Source organism: Grampus griseus, assembly GCF_964374135.1.
Source record: "Grampus griseus genome assembly, chromosome: 2".
Taxonomy (NCBI): domain Eukaryota; kingdom Metazoa; phylum Chordata; class Mammalia; order Artiodactyla; family Delphinidae; genus Grampus; species Grampus griseus.
Window position 1 is genome coordinate 150,906,951 of NC_139018.1, and position 27,105 is coordinate 150,934,055.

Below are 27,105 nucleotides of genomic sequence, written 5' to 3' on the forward strand. Positions count from 1 at the left end.
TATTATTAGCCTTGAAATTATCAGCATTCAGCATTTGCGTCTGCTTCCAAAGTATAACGATGACCGAAATGAGGAGCACCAATAATTCATGTGTAGGAATGGAGTGTGTAAGGGTGCTGGCACCTATCAGGTGATGTCAGTGGTGGGGGTCACTGGAAGGGGCTTGATTTGGTGGATTAGGAAAGAACGGTGAACAAAGTCGCCGAAGAAAACTACCTCCCTTACGATGACAACCATGTCCACGTCTTTGATCGTGCTTTTCCCATGAACCCCATCCTCCCAGCCCTACGGTGTCTGCCATTCTGCTTCTCAACCTCTTGGACACATAGTCTGCTTACCTGAAGATGCTTCTAGCTGTAAAATCACTCCATATCCCAGCTCACCTCTAGTGTTTCCTTGTTATCTCATATCTTGGCATCGTAATATTTCATTGTGTTGTTAGATCTTTGATAACTTCTGTCTGACTTTTAAGATTTTTCCCCAGTTTTTATTGTCCTCTTCATTAGAAGAATTGAATATCCGAACCCACCATCCCCATATGCAGAACTCCCTTCTCTACTGATTTGAGATGACTTTTTTAAAAAATATACAATGTTGTATAAGTTTAACCCAATTTTTAGATTTTCCTTTCTGTTCTATAATTTTTTTTTCTATATATAATTTTCCTTTCTTTCTATAATTTTTTTCAGTAACCAACTGCTTTACTTATTGAGGCTTTGTAATATGTTCTAATAACTGTTAGAACGACCCCTCTTCATTGTCCTATGATTTTTTATTAGTCTTCATTATTCCAGTTTTTTGTATTTCTGTTTATTCCCCATGAACTTTAGGACAACGTTAACTAATCCCTGCCAAAACTCTGTTGTAATTTTGGGGGAATAATCTTATATGTACATATTGAAAGAAGACAAAACATCTCTGTGATATTGGATCTTGTTGATGGACATGTTCATAATTTTTCCATCCTTTAAAAGTTTTCTTCATACAGATATTGTCATTTTTGTTATGCTGATCTTACATAGTTTATCTTTCTGATGTTATTCTGAAAGGAATATTTTCCCATTATTATTTGGTGTTTGCATAAATAAAAGCTGTTTATTCAGTATGTTAATTATATAATACCAGATTTGGGTTGTGGTGCAGTCATTAGCAGTAAAAATTATCTTGGCTTTTGATTTAATTAACAAACTTTTCATTGTTAAATAATTATAGATTCACAGGAAGTCACAGAGATGGTACAGAGAGGTCCCTGTAGCATCGCCCAGTTTCCCTCCATGGTTACATCTCACATAATTATAGTGTAATAGCAAAACCAGGAGGTTGACTGGGTACAATGTCTATGTGTAGTTCTATGTCATTTTATAACAAGTGTAGTTTGTATAACCACCACTGCAATCAAAATACAGACTGTGCCATCACCGCAAATATCTCCTTGTGCTGTGCTTTTATAGTCATACCCTCCCACCCATCTCCACCTTCCTCAACCCCTAGCAAACACTAATTTGCTCTCCATCTATATAATTTTGCCATTTTGAGAATGTTACATAAATGGAAACGTGATATATGACCTTTTGAGATTGACATTTTTCACTCAGCACAATGCCCTTGAAATCCACATGAACTGTTACATGTATAAAAAGTGTGAGGATTAAAAAAATTGTGAGATGCACTTGAAGAAAATGTCCAGAATAAAACACAGGAGAGAAAAGAATGGGACAGAAGCAATATCTGAAGAAATAATTTTTTCTTCTTTCTAATAATTTTCTGAAAATGACAAATCAAGCTGCCAATAAAAGAAATCATGCTGTTGTTGTATATGAGCAACAGCATGATAAATATGTAATTTTTAGATAGTGCTTTATAACATCATGGTAACACAGCTGAAACCAGTGAGATGAGAAACCGTAAAAGCAACCAGAGGGGGAAAAAATCCAGATTATTTTCAAGTGAACAATGATAAAATAAATACCTGGCTTCCAGGTGAAAACAATAGAGTCAAGAAAACAACATGTTTGAAGTTCTGAAGGAAAGTAACTCCAGATCCAGAATTATATATCCCACAAAGAAATCCTTTAAAGATGAAGGTGAAATAGTAGTTATTTTTATACAAACAAACCTAATCCAGTTCATCGTCCTTAAATTTTCACTAAAGGAAATACAAAAAAAGTGTCCTTCTGGCAGAAGGAAAGATTTCCAAAATGTTGGTTTAGAGATGCAGGAAGAGTGAAGAGAAAAAGGTAAAGATTTGGGTAAATGAAATAAGGATTAACTATATAAAATTTTTTTTAAACTTCTGGAATGAAAAATGAATTTAGAATCAAAACAAACAGCAAAAACATAGTTTGGGTGAAGGTTAAATTGAGTAAGAGTTGTAAAGTCTTTGTGAGTATCTTGACTGAGGTAAAAGTGCCAATTTATATTAGGTATTAATAAGTCAAGAATGCATATTACAGTGTCTCTGACAATCATTAAAATAATAAAAAATAGATAGTACAATTAAAAAGCTAATGGGGGAGAGAGTAACAGAACAATCTAAAAAACTTAATCTCAGAGAAAAAGAGAACTTAGAAATAAGTGAATAACAAGATGGCAAATCTAAACACAAATACGTTAGTTATTAAGTATAAAAGGACTCCAATTAAAAGACCAAAAATTGTCAGGCTGAATTAAAGCTCGTGCATGCACACACACACACACCAATTCTATGCTGTTTACAAGAGATTCACCTAAAGATTACATGAAGGTTATATAAGATTATACAAAGGTTAAGGTAAAGTGATGGGAAAAGACCTATCACGGAAACACTATAACCAAAAGGCCTTGTAGTTAGATTAATATCAGGCTAAGCAGACTTTAAGGCAGGACACAGCACTAAAGAGGGGTATTTCAAAATGATAAAAGTTCAATTCACCAGGAAGATGTAATAGTTACTAATTTGAATTCATCAAACAGTATTGCTTCAAAATATACATGCAAAATAAAGAACTAAAGTATGGAGAAAAATTCACATCACAGTAGATGATAGCACACCTTTCAGAGTAACTGATAAAACAAGCAGATGACAAAGATGAGCCATAAAGACATGAAAGATATTGGCAAAGCAGACCCAACAGATGTATCTAGAATATTGTCTCCAATGTCTGCAAAACACATGTTATTTCCAATATGCACAAAACTCTTACAGAAATAGACTGTATTCTCTGTAAACCGAGTTTCAAATTATTTCTAAGGATTAAAATAATACAAAATATGCTTCTTGAAGATAGATGAGTTAAGCTAGAAATCAGAAAACCAAACAATTCCCAAACCTTTGGAACATACATCATATATTTCTAAATAATCCATGGTTCCAAGAAGAAATCAAAATTAAATTTGGAAAACATTTTGATAGAATATAATCTTAAAATAATCTGATTAGTTCAAAACTTGGATATGGATATGGCTAAAGACAGGAGTATGGATTTTGGGGTTTTTTTAATTGTGAATAATATATAGAGAGTATAAAGAGATATTAGAGTATGTTAGAAATATTATATAGATATTTAGATACATCAGGAAAAAAGGAATGTATAAAATCAATGAGCTAAACACTCACTTTAAGAAATTAGAAAAATGACAGCAAACAAAACTTGAAAGGTGGAACAATGGGAAAAAAAGAAAAAGTGAAAGAAGTAATTAATAAAATAGAAAATAAACAGACCCCAGAGACGATCACCAATGCCAAAGTTTGGTTCCTTTTAGATACTACTAAAACTGGTAAATTCTTGGTGAAATTGATCAAGAAAAAGAGATGGACAAACAACCATTATCAATAGTGAATAAGGACATATTACTATGAGTAACATGGAAATGCACTTATTTAGTTATTTATTTTTTTAGATTGAAGAATTTATTTTTTGGTGCAGAAAAATTAAGACATTATACTAAATCAAAACTCAGCTAGTTAGCAATTCGTGAATGCTAATTTTAAGGATTGTTTCTAGACAGCTTCATATACCTGTTTTGTTTATTTGAGGGTTAGATTAGCATTAGGGTCATATTGAAATATGCAATAGAGGGTATCCAGATAGGTAAAGAAATCTAATCACTAATGACAATAATAATAACTATTAACATTTGATATAAATTATGATGATCTGTGCAGTGGTGAATCTATAGAGTAGAAATTTTGAAAGAATTAAATAGCTGAGTATTATATGAAAAATCTCTAAAATATATATATGTAGATATATATATATATATATATATGTTTTAGGTGAACAAAAAAATCAAGGTACAGGAAATGTGTAGTTTATGAAAACATTTTATTAAAAAGGTCTAAAATAACATTATATATTCATATCTGCTTTAATAGACATATAAAAATTCCAGAAAGATGCAAAAGGCAGGGGTTAGTCTTGTGGGGTTGAAAGTGAGAACCAGATGGCTTGGGGACAAAGTGGCCATAAGACTTTTCCCAGTACATCTTTAAACATAAACATAAAAGACATGATAGATGTAAATCTATATATATACTTTTTAAATGCTGTGCATTGCATAATTTCAATGCCCTTCATATCAGATTCTAAGTGCATGAGATCCTAGGGGGAAGCATTCCCTAAAACCTCCTGTGAATGGGATATGAAAGGGCACACTCAGGTCATGCACTACAGCAGGCCTGTTTTAGATCCATGTGATATGTTACATCATTTTTTTTAATTACATTGGAAATAGAAAATAAAATAAAATGAATTAAAATTGCAAGAATTGGAAAGAAAGGAACAAAGCAATCATTATTTGTAAGAGATATAATTGCCTCCGTAGAAAGGGAGAAAAAGTCAGCAAAGATTGAACTAATGTTCTTTCAATTTGCTATCACTGCAAACAGGAACACTTCAGTACCATATTGTTAATTAAAACAATTCAAGTTAATTCAGGCCACACTGAATTTTCGGAACTCCTAGAGTGGGTATAGGTCATTCATTTTTAACACTTTGCTGTGTGCTTCCTTGAAGTATCATAGAATGGTGTCATACGTTAGTTTGACCTGTCTCCTTGGACAGCAGAATCCCAGAACGCAGAGATTCTATTTTATGATTCTTTCTTTAGCCCCATGGACTGTCTCAACTTGTGGGCAGTTTGTGTTGAATAAGTGTACTCGTCTTCAAGTGATACTTGGATTGAGTAAATAAATCCAACAGGACATGGACATCCTAGGTTTTGTGAACTGTCAAGATCATGCTGTCATGCAGGACAAAGTATGTCCCCAGACCAACAGCATCAGCATCAGTTGGGAACTTAGAAACACAAATTTTTGGAACCCCAACCCAGACCTACGTAATCAATGGGTGGGTTTTACTGAGACCCCCAGGTGTTTCTGATGGATGCTGAAGTCTGAGGGCTCCTGGTCTAGGAGTAAGAGTATCACACAGAGACAAGATGACAGATATCTCAGAAAATTAATGATCTGGAATCACTTTTTCTGGGCAGTAATTGTTTGCACCAGTTCTCTTTTTAGTAGCCTTGTACTCATCTAATTACTTTGCAGAAAGTTGCCCTTGACTCTCATGTCATACATTTAGGGTTAGATGCACACACCTGCGAATTTCCCACAGAGCGGCATTCCTCAAACTTTGCTGGGCAGAGACTGCCATGTGGAGGGCTTGCTGAAAACTCTGCCCTACACTTGGAACTTAGAGTCACTGAATCTGGGGTCATCTCTAGAATTCTGCATTTAAAAAACAAAATAAGCCATCTAATGAATCTGTAGCAGGTGGACAGGGGACCACGTTTGAGACCTATCACCCTGCAGCACTGCTATACAAGTTGTGATTGCAAATCAGTGGTTGGCATCATCTGAGATAGTGTTAAAAATCCAGACCCAAGAGTCCCATCCCAGGCCTATAGATTCAGAAACTTCATTCTAGCAAGATACTCAGGGCATTTGCTACGCATATTAAAGTTTGAGATGCCCTGTTGCAGGCAATTCGTGAGAACACTAGGGCCCATGACTCTGTGTGAGAAAACACTGGCCAGAGGGAAGGTGAACTAATTTCCAAACAACTATTTCCGATTGCCATTTCTAGCACTCTGTTGAATGACACCATTCTTACTCTACTTCACTTCTGATTACTCTTTTCTCCTCGATGACTCTACTTCACTTCTGATTACTCTTTTCTCCTCGATGACTGCAGTTCTAGGAGAAACCTAATACATACTATGTTTATAACAGTACACATATAAATAGCTCTAATGAAAACTCAATGGAAAATATACAGCATTACAGATGAAATTGATGTAATTAACAATAAATTACGTGGAATCCTTTATGTTTTAGTAGATCAAAATAAATTAGTTGATTGTAGGAAGTTAATAATTAATTTGAGATGTTTATGGCAAGTTGTTGACCCAATAATGTATTCTGTTTTCTTTCTAGATTTTAATATTTATATAATTTAGCAGTTGTTTTTTTAAAAGGGGAATATTTTAAAGTCTTATAATTGGATCTATTTCTATTAATTTATAGTCAAGTGGAGTACATTTATTTAAGATTGAGAAATACCATTTGCATTGCATTAACATTTTGCTAAGAGAGACAAAATGTTGATACTTATTAGTATAAAGGAGCTTATTAGACTTCGAAGACATGGCTTTGAATTGATTTTAGTATAAGCGAAACTTTTCATTTTTTAAAAAATATGGTTATTTGGATACTTAGCCACTTTTCTTGTTTTCTTTGTAGTTTTTTTTAAACTCTATTTTTTTTTGCTTGTGATTTTCATAATTTATTCATCTTTTTCTCTGTATTTATACCTTAGGGACTGTCCTGCAGCTCTTGGTAGTACTTAATGACTAAAAATATCTAGATGTCTCAGAATTAATGATGCACTTAGAGTCTCTAAATATTGCAGAATGCTTGCCTAAACTTGGGCAGAAACCTGGCCTCCTGTGGGGTGTTGTATGGGCACACATCCCTTTGGAAGTAAGATGGGATATAAATAAACACATGCGTAAATAGATGTGGCCTGATGGAAAAAGCTACAGGCGGATTCTTCATCTAAAATTATACACATGACTATCTGACATTCCATCACTATAAGGCATTCCTTCAAGAGACTGCATCTTCAGAATCCCACATGCCCTTGAGAGGGATACACCTTATGTCGTGCTTCTGAGCGATTGTCTTTAGATTGCAGAGAGTGTGAGAATAAGCATCACTGGGAAGGGATCAACAACCCAGCCAGGGAGCCACAAGCATGCCAAACACAAGTTCTGCCTATTTGTTAAATTTTCTAACTCAGAGATTTTAAAGACAAATGAAGGTCTTTTATTAACAGAGAAATGTGTCTTTTTAAATTTGCATTTACAGAGAGAGAAAAGCCCAGCAGGGTTGTTTGTTTTCAAATTAAAGAAGCATAAGAATAAGTTATATTACATCTGGGAAAAGATGGGGCCCCTGGCTGGGATGCAGGCCCTCCGTCCACTAGACTCGAAGACCTGATTATCCACTCGACTTTGCTAAGTATCTGGTGTATTTTGGGTGATTGACTTTGTCTCTCTGGGCACAGGTTTTCTCACCTCTACAGCAAATAGGACTAGATGATCCCGAATGTCCCTGCACTGCGTTTGTTTCCCAAAGAATGAAAACAAGTGAAAAAGAAAATGAGTAATTCAAATTTTCTCTTCAGCTCATTCTAAAATTACCTCCTCAGGCTTACAGATCTGGAGTTGTTTTCTATAAATCAGTGAATTAAAAAAAAAATATTGGAGAAAAGGGAAAAATAATTTAAGCAAAGCAATAAAACCATTATTTCATGTTGAAGCTCCAGGCTTTGTGGGTTTTGAATAGAATTTAAAGCTGGATAAGTATTTTATTTCTGACCACGCATTAACCCATTCTTTAAAAGTGACTTCCTATTTTTCGAAGCACCGCAAAATTTCTCATCTCTTTCAGATACTGTACTAAACGCATTATTAACTGCATATGAATTTCATTTTTAAAAGTAGGAAATGAAATGACTGCTAAGTTCTTGCCTGAAGAGTTGAGAGCATCCTATATAAATTAGTGAATCCCATTAGAATGAATTTCACAATGAATACACACGTGAATAGTAATTATTGATAGAAATACAATAAATCCACCAACTCTCAGAGTGCCAAATGGTAATAATGAGTGAGTACAGTTGCGCCTGGATGAAATTAGCTAAAAATATGATTACAAATGTTTATAAATATAGATTTTAGAAGGAAATTTATATTTCAAATAATTTTCTCTGAACAAACCATACTTCTTTAAATATCCCCAGTATCCATATTTTTGCCTTTTTAATATCTAAGGCTCAAAGATGATAATGATGTTTGGTGTTTGGTTATCTATAGAGTGAGTAAATGCTACTTAAGGTGATAAAAGCAAAAAAATTTAGGAGAGGAGATGATGATAAAAGCTATATTTGTGTGTCAGGTGGAGCTACCTGGGAGATGCTCTCTACATCGCCCTTAGAATATTCTCTATCTACTTAGCCAATCAGTCCTTCTTTATAATAATGTTAAATCACTTAAGCCATAACTAATAATAGTACAAAACTTGAAATGAATTTATAGGTCCACTCTTTTAGGATTTGGCAAAATGAGGAATCTTCCTCACCAATGGACTGAGAGTTTCTATGAGACAGACATTTCAGGGCACCAAGAGATGGAGACTCACTTCAATGACTTGATAAATGGTGCCTTTACAAAGCAGTTTTAGGGACTTTTAGTTTTAGGGACTCCCCAGCTCGGGAGAGAGTCCCCTGCCCCCACCACAAAACTGGCCTGCCCATCAATCAGGCAGGTGGTCACAGGGAATTATCCACAACCCACAGTTCAGTTTTATGGAGAAGACCAGATGACCGCTCTTGAGAGGTGGGTGCTGGCGAAGGGCCAGCAGACCCTACTAATCACACCGATTATTTACAATTCTTCATTCACAACCCTCTCAGTTAATCTGAGGAAAGTGCAAAGACGACATCCACCTAAAACTCTCTTAACTTAATGAGGCACTAAGAGATTGTATTTTTCACTGTTCTCTAATGGAAACATAGAACAGAAGCTTATACAATCCCTTAACAAAGAGATGCTACATATTTTACATTTCTTTCTTTCTTTTTATAGAAAGCCTGTGGGAAAGAGGTACATAGATCTTGGAATAATTTACTCAAGAGCAACCGACAAGGCTCAACACCAATTAATTCTGATATTGAATTTTTTAAAAAGTGACATTTTAACATGCTGAGTGCCAAGTTTGTTTTGCTGTCATTTCAATGACAACAAAATGTATTGGCTAGTCTTCATAACAACTTCTTAGAATATTAGTATATTATAGTGAGATCTTATATTTTATATATGTGATACAAGAAAGAGATTTTCCTAAGTAAGTGTTTATAAAAATTACTTGTCAATTCTGTTACTGGAAGAGCAGAATCTATGGCTGGTGATTAAAAGCATTTTTTTTCCATACCATACCTAACACAGACTATGAACAACTGTGTCATATTGGTTTGGAGGATTAATTGTGAGAAGAACTAACTCATCTGTTGGAACCAGTGACTTACTAGAAATTTGTAACTTCCACCCTTGACTTTCTCATTTTTTACAACAAAAGAAGTTCCAGAAATAGCCTCATATGACCAAAAAAACAGATTTGAAGTTCAAGGCAAATTGTTAGTCATTATTTTTCCAGTGGGGAAAGAAAAAAGTGAAGAACGTCATATATTAACCTTATTGTACAGAGCAGCTGGAATATTAAGATGTAACCTCCTAACTTAATCCATTGATAAGGACATTCTTTTGAGTATAAAGAAATTAGAGATGTAGAAAGTATGCAGAAATCAGGGCTTCAAAGAATCTTGCAGTCTGATAAAACTGAACACATTTCTGTTGCTGAATTGGCAGAATCATAAATCAGTTGGTTGAGGGTATACATAATAAGACTTTTTTTTCAATAAGAGGATTCTGGTGGTTGGGTTGGCAAGTTTAAAATTTGATTTTGAGATAAGACTTAGAAATTATAAAAGTCAGATTGAATTTCCAGCAGATTCCACAGTGATGGAATATTCTATCATCTTCTTGACTGCCTCTCTTGCAGGATATATAAGCCTCCCAGCTTGTGGGCGGGCACAGCTGGAACAGGAATTGTTGTGCCTACCTGACCTGATTATTTCTGGAGTTTCTGGTTCTTTCCACTTAGCTTCCTGCTGTCACTTTCTGAAACAGCTTTCACAGGTGCGTTAGCCCATGGACAGTTGTTTACTGCTGAGCCATTCTCTGCTAAAATGGGCCAGTAGCCCCTTTGCACCTGAGAACCAAGGACATGACAGTAGAGTATTTTTCATTCTAACCAAAGTTGGAGGCCGTGGATTTAAAGCCGTGTCAATGTGCATGTTCTCATGGGTGTTTCCTTTAAAACTACATGCAGAACCTTAGAGCAGGTATTCCTAAAATTCTTGGTTACTGATGTTAGTTAACTATACTGAGTTCTTTAAAGGGCACTGTCCTTTGAGCCCTCCTAGACCACATGCTTAAAATCCAAATTGCTTCTAAATTATTTAGAACTAATATGTCACAATAATATTAAAAACAATTTCTTAGAGCTATCATAGCTATCTTCTAATGACAAAATGCCTGCAACCCATTGGCTCCCTTATTTACAAAAGTATGAAAAATGTTGGTTATTGTGTGATGGAAATAACACAATTTGTGGTGTTGTAACACTGCCAGGCATTCATGATACTCATGTGAGCCTTAAAATTCATGTCAACTGTGTATTCGTTCTGAAAAGTCATAAAGGCATAGAGGAAATATTAAGGATACATTATTGATGAATGATTATATAACAAGCTTATGTAAAAGTGCATGGCATCTATTTTTGACCTGAGACCTGTAATTCATGGAATCACATTCTTAAAATATTTTATTGTGCTCTGAAAAAAATGTCCCTCAATGAATACACTAATATGGGGATTTGGCTCTTCTACCTGCCTTTGCAGCTTTGAGAATCAATTTTAAATGAAGAGAAAAGCACATTTGTAATAACTTCTTTCTCTATCTAACAAGCTTATTGTGTGTCTTGGAAATTAAGAAGCTTCTTATATTCCTACTAGTGAAATGACTCTCAAATTCATATAACATTTGTGTAAATTTACTCAGAAGAATATATTATGGCTCATTTTCAAACTGCCTCGCTGTTGGGGTGGTATTGGGCATAAACATGGATAGAATAAAATGCATGGAATATACTAAAATTTGTCACGTAAATATCTCATTTCACTGGATAGAAAAAATAGAATTGTTATCCAGCCAGAGAATAGAAAAAATAAAACATAAAATACTCTAAGTTGGATGCCCTCCATCACCTTCAGTCAAATTACATAGACAAGTTATACAGTTACACAAGCTGATTTTTTTCATACTTGACATTTGAGTAAAGCTACTTACTTTCTCACAATGTTAAAATTTTATTTTGCAGTTACCTATACTAAACATGACAGAAGCTATGACTAAAGTAAAATAGAATTTAAAATTAGCTAAAAACTCATAAAAGTTTGGATTGGGTTTCTTAACCTCCTTGAAATCAAGTACCCTAACATTTTAATTAAACAGAGAAATTTCAACATACTGAACTGAATCCTATTTGCCTAGTCAGGGAAGGAGATTTTAGGATGCTGGACTCACTAAATTGTACTGGTTTGGTTGTACATTTGACATACACATGGATAATCTGCCAGGGGAAAATTCTAACCGTGGGAAAAATATTTTAGTCTCATAAGCAATGAATTTGATATTCAATTTTGTTGATAACAATTCAAGTCTCCTGTCTGATACATCCAAAAGAATAAAGATATAACTGCTTTAGGTGGTGAAGGTGATGTTACGTCCTCTGTTAGAGTGTTCTGTTACTTCTCTATGGATTTTCAACAGCCTTTGCACATCCTCAACTTCCAAATATCTTTTACATTATCCAAGGTCAGAAAAACCATATGGCTTTATAAAGATCAAAGAGTGAAGCCAGAAACCCCACACTTTTAAAAGTAAAGACAAACTCCCCAGTACATATTTTAGCATCAAGTGCATATGGCACACGCTAACTGAAAAAATTTATGTGGCAAAGTTAACCTACTTAGAAGTGGAATAACGTGTCCTTTAAGGCAGAAAGGACAAGCCCATCTTCCAGTGGGAAAGTGATACAGTTAGAGACATCAGGGGAAGAAACGAAAGAAACTGGATTACAGAGACTCCAAATGACAGGTAGGAGCAGTACAAAGTGGAGAAATTAAGTGAGAAATTAACCTCCAACCTCTGAGGTCATTCTTCGTATTGAAATTCAGTTGTTTTAAGGAGTCCTTAATGCTAAAGACATGATTTTCTCATAGCCAAGGGGGAAAGTTCAATTACTGTACCCATGTAATCATCCATTTTAAATCATTTTTGTGTAAAGATCGGGTGTATTGAATGGATTTGTCATACTCAGAATGAAACTGGTGCAAATGAAATTCCTGTTAAGGGGCATTAGCTTTACTATTCTCTCATTTGCTATAAAAGCCTTTAAGTACCAAAATTTGGGATAGACTGTGGCTTATTGTCAGTCAAGTAGGGGAGGGAGGTGCTTCCTGACGGGTTTAAAAGCAAGTGGCTTTTTTAGTTTATAGTCTAGGGAAAAACATCAGTCTTCCTCTTGTTTTTAGGGTTAATTAGATACTATTCTTTTGCTGTTCTAACTCATTTGTTTTCTAGATCCTACTGCCAAATATATTTTAATGGTATTTTTTAATGTCAACCTCATTTTCCCTGTCATTACCATCCATGGGCTAATCAAACAATTATCTTGTCATTTATTTTATAAGACATTCTATGAAAAACCCATAGAATCCTTTCAGAATTAAGGGGATACCATTATATTGATCATAAACATTATTTTATTGAATATTTCACAGATAATTTTAGTAAAGAAACAAAAGTCTATGTAAATAAAAGGAGTATCTAAAAATTATTGAAACATTAAGAGCTGATGTATGTTGTTATTACAGCTTTTAGAGATTCCTGATAAAGTGATCTATGAGCAATTTTAACTGATGTATTTCAACAGTTGCCCGGTATAAGTTCCTTAGATTTTGACCATTAAATTATCATTTCTTTATTATTTAATGTGATCATTCAACATTATTAATGCCTGATGGGAGAATTTTTCACATACTGAGGTATGGGAAAGTCATTCTGGCTTACACACGATTTGACTTGAATTTTATGCTAACCAGAACAGACTCTTACAGCCTGTCAAACGTGCATCGTACATCTGCTTTAACCATTAGGGAAAAGAATGCATTTTAAAATCAAAATGGAGTAACTGTGGTTCAGCCATTCAAAATGGAGCTGGGTGGCCATAATTTCAGACACGTTCCTGCATCCCTGTGAACATGAGTTTTCTGACCCATGTCAGACTGAAGGACACCACCAGCCGTTCTCAAAACAGTATCTGTGAATAGCTGCCAGCTGCAACCGTATGGTCTCAAGATCTCCCCTTGTAACTATGCAACCATTTCAGACCCCAACCAATCCTTGCTTAACAAGCACCCTTACTGCTTGCGGGCTCCAGTTATAATTCTTGACAAGCAACTTACGTAACTCTGTGTTTTTTGCCTTTATAAGCCTCGCCTATTTTGTAGTCTGGAGAACACGATTCAAGTGCTTCTTGGATCTGTGTCTCCTGGGCTAACGTCCTCAGTTTGGCAAGAATAAAACTCTTTTCTATTCCTATTATAGATTGTTTATTGATTATTTCCATCAACATAGCTAAACCTAACATTCCCCTTGAAAGAAAATTTACCCTCGTTTTAAGTCACTGTGATGGCTTTGACAAAATTTTAAAGAATCAAATAATGAAGATTAAGAGATAAGGACTTCATCTACAAGCAACGAGATTTTGTTGATTCCCTCCTACTCTGGGGAAAACCCTTAAGCTTGTCTCTCCAGTCATTCTGACCAAGGACAATGTGACATTTAGGGAGGAAGTCTGCTCCATTGGAAGCAGGCATTTTTGCCTCCCCAGAATGGATTTCCACTTGGATCAAAGACCAGTCAACACTGTCTTGGCCACGTTCAGTTTTAAACATGGCTTCTGTCATCACCAGTCCATCGAAACTGAAAGCACCGAAGGGGTCCACCTATAGCGTGTCCTAAAACCAGGGTCTATTTTGGCTTCCTGGACATGGGCACCTGCTGTATTTCCTCAGTTTGTCTGAAATTCACATCAGGGACTCTTTCTTAGTTTCTTACTCCCCTGGAACTTCTAATTTTCAGGGTTCTTCTACATCCTTCTATTCTTATCACTCAACTCTGGTGTCCTCTCCTAGCTTCCAGGCCACACATCTCCAATCTGCATCTTCTGCCAGTCTCACTGCTGAGCAGTGGGTGTTCGTCCAAATGCTGGCAGGCCAGCTCCACTAGGGTTTCCATCACAGACATCTCAAACTCATCACGTTCAAAACAAAACTGTCATTTTTTAAATTTATTTTGAAAAAAAATTTTAAATCTATTTTACTGAAGCATAGTTGATTTACAATGTTGCACTAGTTTCTTCTGTACAGAAGGGTGTCTTGGAGATATATAAATATATATATATATATATATATACTTTTTCATATTCTTTTCCATGATGGTTTATCACAGGATATTGACTATAGTTCCCTGTGCTATACAGTAGGACCTTGTTGTTTATCCATCCTATATATAATAGTTTGCATCTGCTCATCCCAAACTCCCACTCCATCCCTCCCCACCCCCACCCCCTTGGCAACCACAAGTCTGTTTTCTATGTCTGTAAGTCTGTTTCTAAAACCGTGATTTTAATCTCACCAAACCCGTGTCTCCTTTTGGGTCTCCCAACTTCCTGAAGGAACCCATTAGACATTAAGTTGTCAGAAACCTTCTCCTCTCCTATTCCTACAGCAACATGATAAATAACAAGTAAAATGGTACAACCTCTCTGGAAACAGTTTGGTAGTTTCTTAAAAAACTAAGTATGTGGCTACCATACAAACTTGTAATTGTACTCCTAGACACTGATGGCAAAGAAATGAAAACTTATGTTCACACAATATCATCCACACAAATATTTATAGACACTTTATGCTTAATAGCCAAAAATTGGAAGCAGGCCAAATGTCTTTCAATGGATGAATGGTTAAATTGTGACACATCCATACCATAGAGTATAGTCAATGAAAAACCAAGCTATTGATACAACTTGGATGAATCCTTATCTGAATTATGCTGAATGAAAAAAAAAAGGCAATCCCCCTAAGTTATATTCTATATGATTCTACTTACACAACATTCTTGAAATGACTAAATTATAGAAGCAGAGAACAGAGGGCTGTAGGAAGGCAGGAAGTCCTGTGATGGGGATGGTCTGTATCTTGACTGTATCAGTGTAAACATCCTGACGGTGATACTTTGCTATAGCTTACAGGTAGATTATCACTGTAGATAATACAGGTAGATTACATTGTAGAAAGATTTACAGGTAGATTTACATTGTAGAAAGCTGGGTAAAAGATACCCGGGTTCTCACAACTGAATGTGAGTCTCCAGTCACTTCGAAATGAAAATAATTTTTAAATTTAATTAAAAAATACATAAAAATAAATTTGTCTCTCAAACTGTCTCATGAGTCAGGAGCCATCCAAAAGACAGAAAAACATACAATAAAGATTCTTCTCTATTCTTGTTATTTTCTTTGACCCTAACACAATGCTACACACTTTCTCTGTATTTTAAAACCAGCTTAGAGCACAGCTGGGATACCTGAGCTCCAACTTTGTCATGTAAAGACCAGAGCATGTTTGAAGTCTTCATTCAGAAAAACAATGCAAAATTGGCATCCATCCTGGTCAGAAGATGAAACTGTTTGCGCCAGAAATGTTAACAATGAAGTTCCCTTCTTTGACAACAACGATTTTAATGTGATTGCAAATAAATTAAATTTGCAAACAATTATTTTGTGTTATCACATGGACCTTAACTATACAAGGTGGCTGTCCATGTCCTGGGGAGTAAGGGCATATTTTCATTTTGTAGATTAGATCAGTACCTCAACTTGTGTGCACCTAATGCAGCTTTAGTCAACAAAAGTTTCCTTAAGGCTGATAAGATTACAATGCTAAGGAATAGAAAACCACTGCTGTGTTGTAACAGCTGGTACAGATGTTGACAAGACAAGAACATCCTATTGTGGGAAAAAATTTTCATTACATTGCAGCAAGTAGAGAAATTGATGTAGTGCAATTACCCAAAAATGGCTCCATTTATGATGCAGTTTGGAATTTGTACTATTTACCGTGTCACGCCTGCCAAATGTGACTCTGCATTTAAGTTGGGACTGGTTGTCCTAAGGCAGACTGCGACAGCCCTTGTGGACACATGTTAGTAGCATCTGAACTTGACAATCTGAGGAGATGAAGGAAGTGTACGATATTGCAAACTACAAACTCATTTCTAAACCCGTCTCCTCTAAATATTCTAAATATTTTCCTTAGTGCCCAGGTGGTGAGCACATTTTAACGATCACCTGTCCTCTTGGATAATGTGTTAACACTGGGTACGAGATTTGGCATTAACCCAGCTGTATCTTGCACAATTAGGATATACCTTCAAATGCAGAAATATGACAGGTTTCCTGGCAACCATTTTTGGATGGAATATTTACAGGAAAGACAATAATTTACCAAGCAGTTCTAAGTGAAGTCCCAGTGAAGAATATAAACTTGCGACAGCTTATAAGTTTTAAGAAATGAACCAGTCACCGATTCTGAGCTGCATCAGGAAGAACCATCCCAGAATAAGAAACCACCACCTGGAAAAGAAAAGTCACCAACAAAAACAGCCATTAATAATTAAAGGATGCATGAGACTGAGACAGCAGAAAGCAAGAGGAGACAAGAGTCCAGATTTGACTCCACTCCCACCTAGCAAAGCCACCATGAAAGACAGCCTCTCAGTCACCTTCCAGAGACCCTGAGACAGACAAACAGACCCAAAACCTAAAGAAGAAGATGTAGGCAATTGAACAGCTGAAAGAACAAACAGTACCTGGAAAACAGCTAGAAAAACATCAACGGGAGAAAATGCAGCAAGAGAGAGCCTTTCTCCACAAGCCAAAGACGTGGAATTGGGAATTTAAGATACACAGAAAGCGAGCAAGTTACCAGAAACCAGTGCAAACATTTCTTCTGTTAAACACACTGACATCTATGGAATACCTATGTGCCCATCCTTAATGTTCATCTATAACTTTAACAATTCATTCAAGATTTTTTTAAAAAAATAGAGCAAGAAACCTAAAATACTTAAAAATAAATCTAACAAGTAATGTCCAAGAACTCTACACTGAAAACTATAGGAAAATTAATTAATTAATTAATTAATTTTTTAAAAAGTTGCAGAGGGAAATTAAAGAGAGCCAAAAGTATATCATGTTCCTGGATGTGAAACCTCAATATTCTAGATGTTCATTCCCTCTAGAACATATCTACACATTCTGTGCAATTAAATAAAATTCAGCATGAATTTTGTAATAATTGACAAGTTGTAACTAAAATTTATATGGAAATACAAAGAAGCTAGAAGAACCAAAGTGATTTTTTAAAAACAGAACAAAGTCAGAGGATTTACCCCAGCCGATTTCAGGATTTATTCTAAACCCCAAGTCAACAAGACTGCACGATACTGGTGACAAAGTAGATCTAAGGAACTGAAGAGAAAGCTGAGACAATAGTTTGTCGACTTTGGCTCTATTCATATTTGGGGACAGATAACTGTTTGTTGTGAGGGCTGTTGTGTGCATTGTAGAATGTTCAGCCACGCCCCTGGCCTCCATGCACTAGATGCTGGGAGCACCCCTGAGTTGTGGCAGCTTAAAATGTCCAGACATTGTCAAATATTCCCTGAGAGGCAAAATCACCCACCAGTTCAGAACTACTGGTTTAGAACTACTGGTTGACCTACACATTCATGGTAAATGACAAAGATACCAGATAATTCAATGAGAAGTGCAAAGTCATCTCAACAAATGATAACAGAAAATTAGACATAGACTCTTCACTCATGCCATACACTAAAACACTTGAAATGGATCATAGGTGATAATATAAAACCTAAAACTAGTACAAAAGGTAAAAACAAATTTATTTAAATACCTTATGATCTTGTAAGCACACACACACACACACACACACACACACGAATCTTAAAAGAAAAACGACTGATAACTTGGGACTTCATTAAAACTAAAACTATTTTTCTTCCAAAGAATTATGAAAATCACACAAGAAAATCAAAGGGGAATGCACAAACTGAGAGAAAATATTTGCAATACATATATCAGACACAGGACTAGTCTTCAGATTATATAAAAAATTCTTATAACTCATTAATAGGAAAAAGATGACCCGATAAACTGGGTAAAAGATTACATGGGTCCTTCACACTATAAGATATACAAATATCACTCCTCTCCAAAAAAAGATAAAAACACACAAAACAGATACTACTGCACACGTTCTATAGAGTGGCTGAAAAGATTCACAGGAGGATATAGAATCCCTGGGTGTCTCATACACTGTGAGTGAGAATGATAAAACTGCTTTGGAAACAGTTTGACATGTTTTTAAACACTTTAAATGCACACTTACCATAAGAAGCAGCCCTTCTACTACTAAGTATTTACCCAAGAGAGAAAGAAATATATGTCCATAAAAGACTTACACCTGAGTGTTCATAGCAGCTTTATCTGTAATAGCCAAACACTGGAGACATCCCAAATAAGATTATAGGTAAACAAAATACGGTATACTTATTCCATTGAAAACTACTTAGCAATAAAAAGCAACAACCTCCTAATACATGCAACTTGGATGGATCTCAGAATAATTATTCTGAGCGGAAGAAAGGCAAAATCTCATAGCTGCTCTATAATTCCATTTGTATGAGATTCTAGGAAATGCAACTAATCCATCCTGACAGAGAACAGATCATCGGCTGCTGGGACAAGGGTGGGGGGTGGGGGAAGGATGGGGCAGGGGCATGAAAAAAACTTTTGAGATGAAAATGTTTGGTACCTTGATTATGACTACAGTTTCACAATGCATACCTGGGTCAAAGTTCTTCAAATTGTACAATTTAAGTATGTGTAGTTTACTGCAAGTGAATTATATCTCTATATAGTAGAAAAAATAAAATTTAAATTGACATACATTTTAATCCACTGAAGCAAATTATAGTTTTATTCTGCAGCTTTATTTTCAATTTTTGAGCAAAGCTCAGATCATGAAATTAGCTCAAGAATAAGATTATTCATGAGTGTCATACATTCCTTGGGGTTACTTTTGGAATTCTTCCCCATCACGTAATACCATTCAGGATTCTAGCATGGTCAATGGCTGCTCAGAGAGGGCACGTGTTGTCTCAAAATTCGTATCACACTTTCTATAATAAAAATATCTGGTTAGAAAAATATCATTTGGAATGTCACTAGCAGGCTTTAAAAATAAATGCTAAAGGAAAAATACAAAAATAGGCACATTTTCAGTTAAAAAATTTCAGAGAGAGTAGATGCTAAAAGCAGAAATCTAACTAGAAGTTAATTGATTGCCATTTAATATTTGACATTGTTCTTAACTTGTGCATTAAGAGCCTTGTCTAAGGGCTGAAGATGGTTTACACCTGGAAGATACTAGCTGAGTCCACTGATATTAAAATGAAAGAAAGATTATATTTAGGAATATGATAACATTTGTTGGATATGAATTGAACATAAAAAGTGGAAATTAATTCTTAGAGTCTTTTTTTTTTCAAAAACTTGAGAGGCAACAGGTGGATAGATTCCACATTTCAAAGCAAATGTCTTGACCGTGATAAATGCGTGTGTGAAGTGCCATATTATTAAAACTCTTCTGTAGGGTAAATAACATTTCATTGCACAAATTAGAGGCAACTTAATTTTAAAAATCTGGAATTTGGGGCTTCCCTGGTGGCGCAGTGGTTGAGAGTCCGCCTGCCGATGCAGGGGACACGGGTTTGTGCCCCGGTCCGGGAAGATCCCACATGCCACGGAGCGGCTGGGCCCGTGAGCCATGGCCACTGAGCCTGCGCGTCCGGAGCCTGTGCACCGTAACGTGAGAGGCCACAACAGTGAGAGGCCCGCGTACCGCAAAAAAAAAAAAGAAAAAAAAATCTGGAATTTGGTGGGAAAAACAAATCATACTAACATCTAGGACATTTTACTGGGATCCAACCATTTATATATAATATCCTCTGCAAGTCATATCTGACATCTGAGATCTTGAAGCAACATTGGCTTCTTTACCAGAGAAATTGACTGCTGAGCTACCAAAGGAAAAAAATTAAAACCCATAATGTGAATTACTAAGGTTTGCAACCAACTAATCACTCACATACACACACCCCTCAATAGCACTAATAACTTCTTAACATAAATGAGATTTCCTTCAAGGTGAGACGTTGAGATATTCTAAAGTGCAGCAGTTATCTACTACAAAATGTGTTGCATTTAAACACCACCTCAACAAATAAGCTTTTATTTAGCTTATGGCTTTGTGGATTTGTGGTTTAGACTGGCCTCAGGGGACGTGTTTTCTTAGAGGGGCTCACTACATGTCGGGCAGTTGGCGGGCTCTGAGATAGGGCTGGGGGAGTGTCTGTGCCCCATGTCCTTCACCCTCTATCAGGCTACTTTGGACATGTTCCCCTGATCATGGCGGAGATGCAAGTGTGAGGGAAGCCCTCACTGTGACACGTTCATTGATCTGAATGTGACAACAACCACCGAGTTTAGAAGCAGACCCTCCCCCAATCCAGCCTCAGATGAGACCACAGCTCCAGGTGATGCCTTGACTGTAGTCCTATGAGGCTCTCCATCAGATGAGCCAGAGTCCACACTGAGGGAGGACCAGGACCATGATGAGTGGTAACCGAAAAGGTGTCTTGAATTCTGAGACCTATACATCAACACACTGGAGCATCAAGTACCTCATGGCCCCCTTATTTTTCCAGAGAAAAGAAAAGAACACATCATTTTTAGTGATTTTTAAAATTTTCATGCTGTTTTCCCCAGGGCTTCGTTTTTGTTAGTACGTTAATGTCTTAAATTGGTTGGATTTTTTGCCATCACTTCTGCCACTCTTGCCTTAGGTATCTGTCTTTACTCATTGCTTGTATGTTTGCTGATGCTGTCTGTGCTCATTGCCCTACACTGGGTTTTGTTTTATAAATAAATAAACAAACAAATAGTTTACTATTTACTGGCAACCTGATATATTTCCTTACCAGGTTGCCAGTAAATAGTCTGGATCTTTCAATTCTTCTGAACCCCTCATGCAGAACTGGTTTCAAGTTTATTCAAGTGTCCCTAGACACTGTCACACATAAAACCATTCTATATTACTTAAAATAAAAGTAAAGTAAAAAAGGTAACCCAAAAGAAAGTTGTTTTTTTTGGGGTTTGTCTTTCTTTTACTTTTCAATATCAAGGAATTGTCCCTCACAACTTAGACTTTCTCCTTGGAGAATAGAGCAGAATTGTTTCTTCCTCCTGAAAATTTCAGTCCTGATATTTGGGGTCCTTATTAGCAGTACCAAGAGTTCAACTCACCATTTCTCTCAAGAGACTAAAGACACCAAGTAAGTGAACATTCAGTGGCCAGCCCTCGTTCTCCAAAACTTTTAGGGTGGACCAATAGGCTCTTACTGCAGACTTTTGCTGCACGTGAAATAAAAATAATGTTTAGCCTAGAATATGAGCTATCATTACTTTGATAAATATGAAGATATTTATTGAACTATTTCCCTGTGTCCTTTACAGGAAACATTGCATCAAAAAAAAAAAATCCTTTAGGGTTTCATGACCTTTCAAACCTGGGTTTCTAACCCCTATTCTCCTGAAATATTGGAAACTGGGGACAAGGGGGTAGCTGATGCTCATGATTAGGGTTGGGTAGCAGGTTCAATAGCGTTCAATAACTGCAGCAACAGCAATCATAGCCGTGGCAATAGAAATGATCAATGACCTGCCTTCAGGCATAATGTCGCTGATAATTGATCCCCGGTCATCATTGAGGAAGGGTGTTGATTTCTGTTTTGTATAATATGCTCTTTTGAAGGTCGCAATATTAAACTTTTACAATCTGTTTTGTGTGTGTGTGTGTGTGTGTGTGTGTGTGTGTGTGATTTTAACATTAAGCATTTCATACTTCCAAATAATGCCAGCTTTTTAATCAGTTTTGATGGGAATCCTTTTGCTGCCATACCAAAAGATACAGGAAAAAGTACAAAGTTGCTGTTTAAATTCATAAACCCTAATTGTAAGACTACAGCTAAAACATAGATCAGGGTTTGGTGCTTCACCGTTTTCAATTTCCACTGGTATCAGCCCTTTACCAGGATTAATGATACTTATAAAACATTACCCTCGCTATTGCAAAATGTCCAAGTATTACTAAAATAAACCCTTCTCTTACCATTTATTGGGATTAATTTTACCATTCTTTCCTCCCTAATTACTTTTATAGGTTGCTTCCCTTGTTAATTTAATGAAGGGAGTCCTTTTGTTTAATACAGCTGAGTCAATGCAGTAAAAATTAGTCTCTATCTAATCAATGTCTACTAGAAATAAACTAGAAGTAATATTGCTGTAAATTCTAGTGCAATACATCTCTACAGACTTGGACTTTTTCTAAGTTTTCTTTTGTTTCTATTTTATACAGAGTATATACAAAGTATATACAAAATATACACACAAAGTTGAAGAAATTTAATAGCAATGACACAAATATGGCATAACCTATCATAATTGTTATAAGTTTACTATGTTGTGCACCTGGAACTAACATAGTGATGTAGCTCTATTATATCTCAACTTAAAAAAATATATATGAAGAAGGGGGGTGGTGAAGGGACGGACTGGGAGTTTGGGATTGGCAGATGCAAACTATTATATAAAGAATGGATAAACAACAATGTCCTACTGTATAGCACAGGGAGCTATGTTCAATATGCTGTAATAAACCATAATGGAAATATATATATATATATATATATATATATATATATATAAAACTGAGTCACTTTGCTGTTACAGAAACTAACACAACATTGTAAATCAACTATTTCAATTAAAGGAATGTAGACACTGGGAGGAAATGCATGCAAAATGCTAATGATGGTTTTCTCTGTGGGTGGGGTGAGGATGATGGGTGATTGTTAATTTTTACTTTGTGCTTTTATGTATTCCTACCTATCTACAATGAACATATATTGCTTGTAAAATTAGAAAGAAAACAATAAAAGTCATTAAAAATGAAAAAAGCATCAAGTTTTAAAAGTCCAATATCAACTAATCCATAATATAAAGTGAAGATCTCACTAATACCCTTCAATAGATATTTTTCTTAAGTTTATTAAAATTATTTACCTTGATCTATCTTTTAAAAAAAAAGAGTTGTTATAAGAGTCGGATGCATCTCATCTTTATATCTTTCACAGAAATGTTACTAAGAATGAAGTTCATTATGTCACAGTACATCCACCTGTGAGCCTCTCCCAGGAAAAATCTATGTAGTTCTAGGACCACAAAGCACCATACGTCTCCTGAACAACTGGCTTGCGTTTAACCTTATAGACACTATTAAATAAGTGGTCTGATCTGTCCAGAAGCTGAAAGACAAATCTGGTTCCAACTAATGCAGTTCTTCTCCTGCCTTGGCTACAGATTCAAACCACTTGTGAAATTCTCAAAAATCTCACATTCCAGTATGAGGTCCACACCTCATAGGACCAAGCAAATCAGACTTTAAGGATGAAGGGGTCTGGGAATCTGTCTTTTTAAGCTGCCTAAATGATTCTAATCTGCAACTGTGGTTGAGAAATGCTGACACTGAGTATAACCCATTAACAGGAATGCATCTTAGTCACATACTTAGGCCTGTTATGTATCTCCACTTTTGTTTCATCATCAATTTTAACATGTTATCTTGCTGTAGTTTATACATTCTTACAAGCTGCCTTACATAATTTTCAGAATCAAATAAACAATACTGTATGATTGATTTGAACAGAGAAGATTAAGCTCAAGAAGAAACTTGGCTTTGGGTCTTGAGCTCAGAATACAGAACACAAAAATCTCTATGCTACCTTATATGTCAATAAATTAATGTAGAAGATAAATACTTATATATTTATTTGAATTTTACGTTGTCAGTTTTTATGCTGGGTAACATTTTTTAAAATCTAAAATATGAATACAAAAATACCATAGGGTGCTTCTTAATAAAGACTGCACTTATACAATGTAACAAAATGGAATTGATCCATTGGAATTGATCAAAATGGAACTGAAAAGATAAAAATACCTTACACTTCATAATTGATACAAATGAATCAAGAGCTCAGAAAAGAATAGTCTCAATTATTAATTCTTCCCATTCAATAATATTTTTGATACTGTATAAAACCACAGATGTACTCGCTTTACCCCATATAGTAACAATAAGTCAAGAAAGCTGCAACTGACAGAATATAAAATTCATGAGGGCAGAATTTTGGTCTAAATTTTACTGAAATATCCCCAAAATCTAGAAGACTGATTGACACAGTACAGGCTCGATAAACATTTGTTATAACTGAGATGCATAAAATCCCTAGATGAGCAAACCTAAACACAATAAGTGATTCTTATTTTTTAATCCAGATATTCATAGATATATGCATATAAACATTTATGCTTAGGGACTTCCCTGGTGGTGCAGTGGTTAAGAATCCGCCTGCCAATGCAGGGGACACGGGTTCAAGCCCTGGTCCCGGGAAGATCCCACGTGCCGTGGAGCAACTAAGCCCACGAGCCACAACTACTGAGCCCGCGAGCCACATCTACTGAGCCCACGTGCCACAACTACTGAAGCCTGTGCGCCTAGAGACTGTGCTCTGCAACAAGAGAAGCCACTGCAATAAGAAGCCCACACACTGCAATGAAGAGTAGCCCCCGCTGGCTGCAAGTAGAGAAAGCCCACGCACAGCAACGAAGACCCAACACAGCCAAAAATAAATAAATAAATAAATTTATGAAAAAAAAATATATTTATGCTTAGATGTAACATAAATGTAAGCGTATAAATATTTATGCTCAGATATACATGTAAATATCAAAATCTAAAATATGTAACAAAAAATAAAATATGTAAAACCTAAGCATATAAATATTTATGCTTAGATGTAACGTAAATATAAGTACCTACATGTATATACACACATAGACACACAGAATGAAAAATAATACTTATCCAAATTGGAAAGAAATGCAATAAATTTAAAAGTGATTCATTATACAACATGGAGAAAACAGGGATAATGTATTTCTATCTTTTCATAAGTCTCAAAGTTACTATTCTGCTTTCAAATCATAGGGAAAAAATCCTGTATGACAGAGTATGAATTGTGCTGCATAACTTATAATTTTACATTAAAGTGTATACTAGTAAAGGTAAAATAGTTGAAGACATATTCATCCACCGATGGTGTTTTTAAACAATATTTGCGTGAAAGGAGGTGGAGAAATAGTGAGATTCCATTTCAGACTAAAAGCCTATTTTATAGTCAACTGCCACTGCCACCAGTGGCCTGGTGTTGGAAAAGCAGAAAACATTTGGAGTTCATCACATTTCACCCCTTAATGGACCTGAAATGCCAAGTATTCTTGACTCTGTTCTTGGGAGGCTTCCAAAAGGACGATTTAGGCCAGTTTCACCTCTAGTGAAAATCTGCCCGTGTTTAACTCAACTGCTGAGTGTGCTTTGGAGGACAGTTTCCAAAACAGAAAAAGAAAAAAGAAAAAAAAAAAAAAAACAGAAATGAGACACTCTGAGTTCTTTTATTTTTGTAATTTTTAATTAACGGCTCCTTTATGGAAAACTTGGATGTTTAACTGTGTGTTACCCTTGTGTGTTTGATGGAGTTGCCCAGACACAAAATCTGAAAGCAGGAAAGCCTTACTTGGATTGGCTATCACCCCAAACACCTCAACCTCATCACAACTGTCTGTCACCTGAGTGCTTCAGGCATGTCCTCAGAGGGTCTAAAACTCCCATGAAAGCCTGCAGTATATAATGAAGTGTCATGTTGGAGTGAAGGGCTAACTCTGCATTTTGTCCTAAGTAAAGAACTGGGCAAAACCCTTTTCTTCTTGGTCAGATTAAATGAGTCAGTATGCAGACCTGATCAGTACTTCAGAGCTCGTCCACAGACCACATGAGAGAAACAGGGTCCAGACATAGAATAGAAAATGAAGAGGTAAAACTGTGTTTATTCTCAGTGATCATTATCCTTTATATATACAATCCTTAGAAACCTACAAAACAACTATCAGAACTAATAAATAAAAATAGTATGGTGTCTGGTCAAGAAACAAAAGCAATTGTATTTCTTACTATAGTAGCAAAAACATGGAAAAATAAATGCAGATATAAAGGGAATTTTTAAAAATCTGACTTCGAGTAGCATGAAAATCATGATACCTTATAAAACTAGCAAAAAAAGCATGAGTATAAAATAGCATAAGTAGCATAAAAATCATATTGCCTTATAAGGGTAAGCTTCTTTGTCTATAAAATTTGAATAGAAAGACTGCCAGCTTCTTGGATCGTTTTCAGGAGGCAAAGTTCTTGGTACAGTACCTCACATATATACTCAGAGTAAATGTTAACTGTTATTAACATTATCACTTTTATTATGAAGTGATTTTGTCCTTTAAAATATCCTGGACAAGATGGTTAAAAACAGGTTGCACATTCATTTTTCAAGTGTATTTCAAGGACAGGGATTTTTTCCAAATAAAAGAATCTTTAGATTTTTATCTCAGTTACTTGTGCATGTACTCTACCAATTGTCTATTTTCTGATCCTTAGTTTATGTAACTTGTCCCAGAATGAATGCTCAGAATGTGTGTGATGGTGAATACAAAGTCTAAAATGCACACAATACAATGTATCTGTATTCTTCCTTTATTTAACTCCTATATGTCAATGAGAA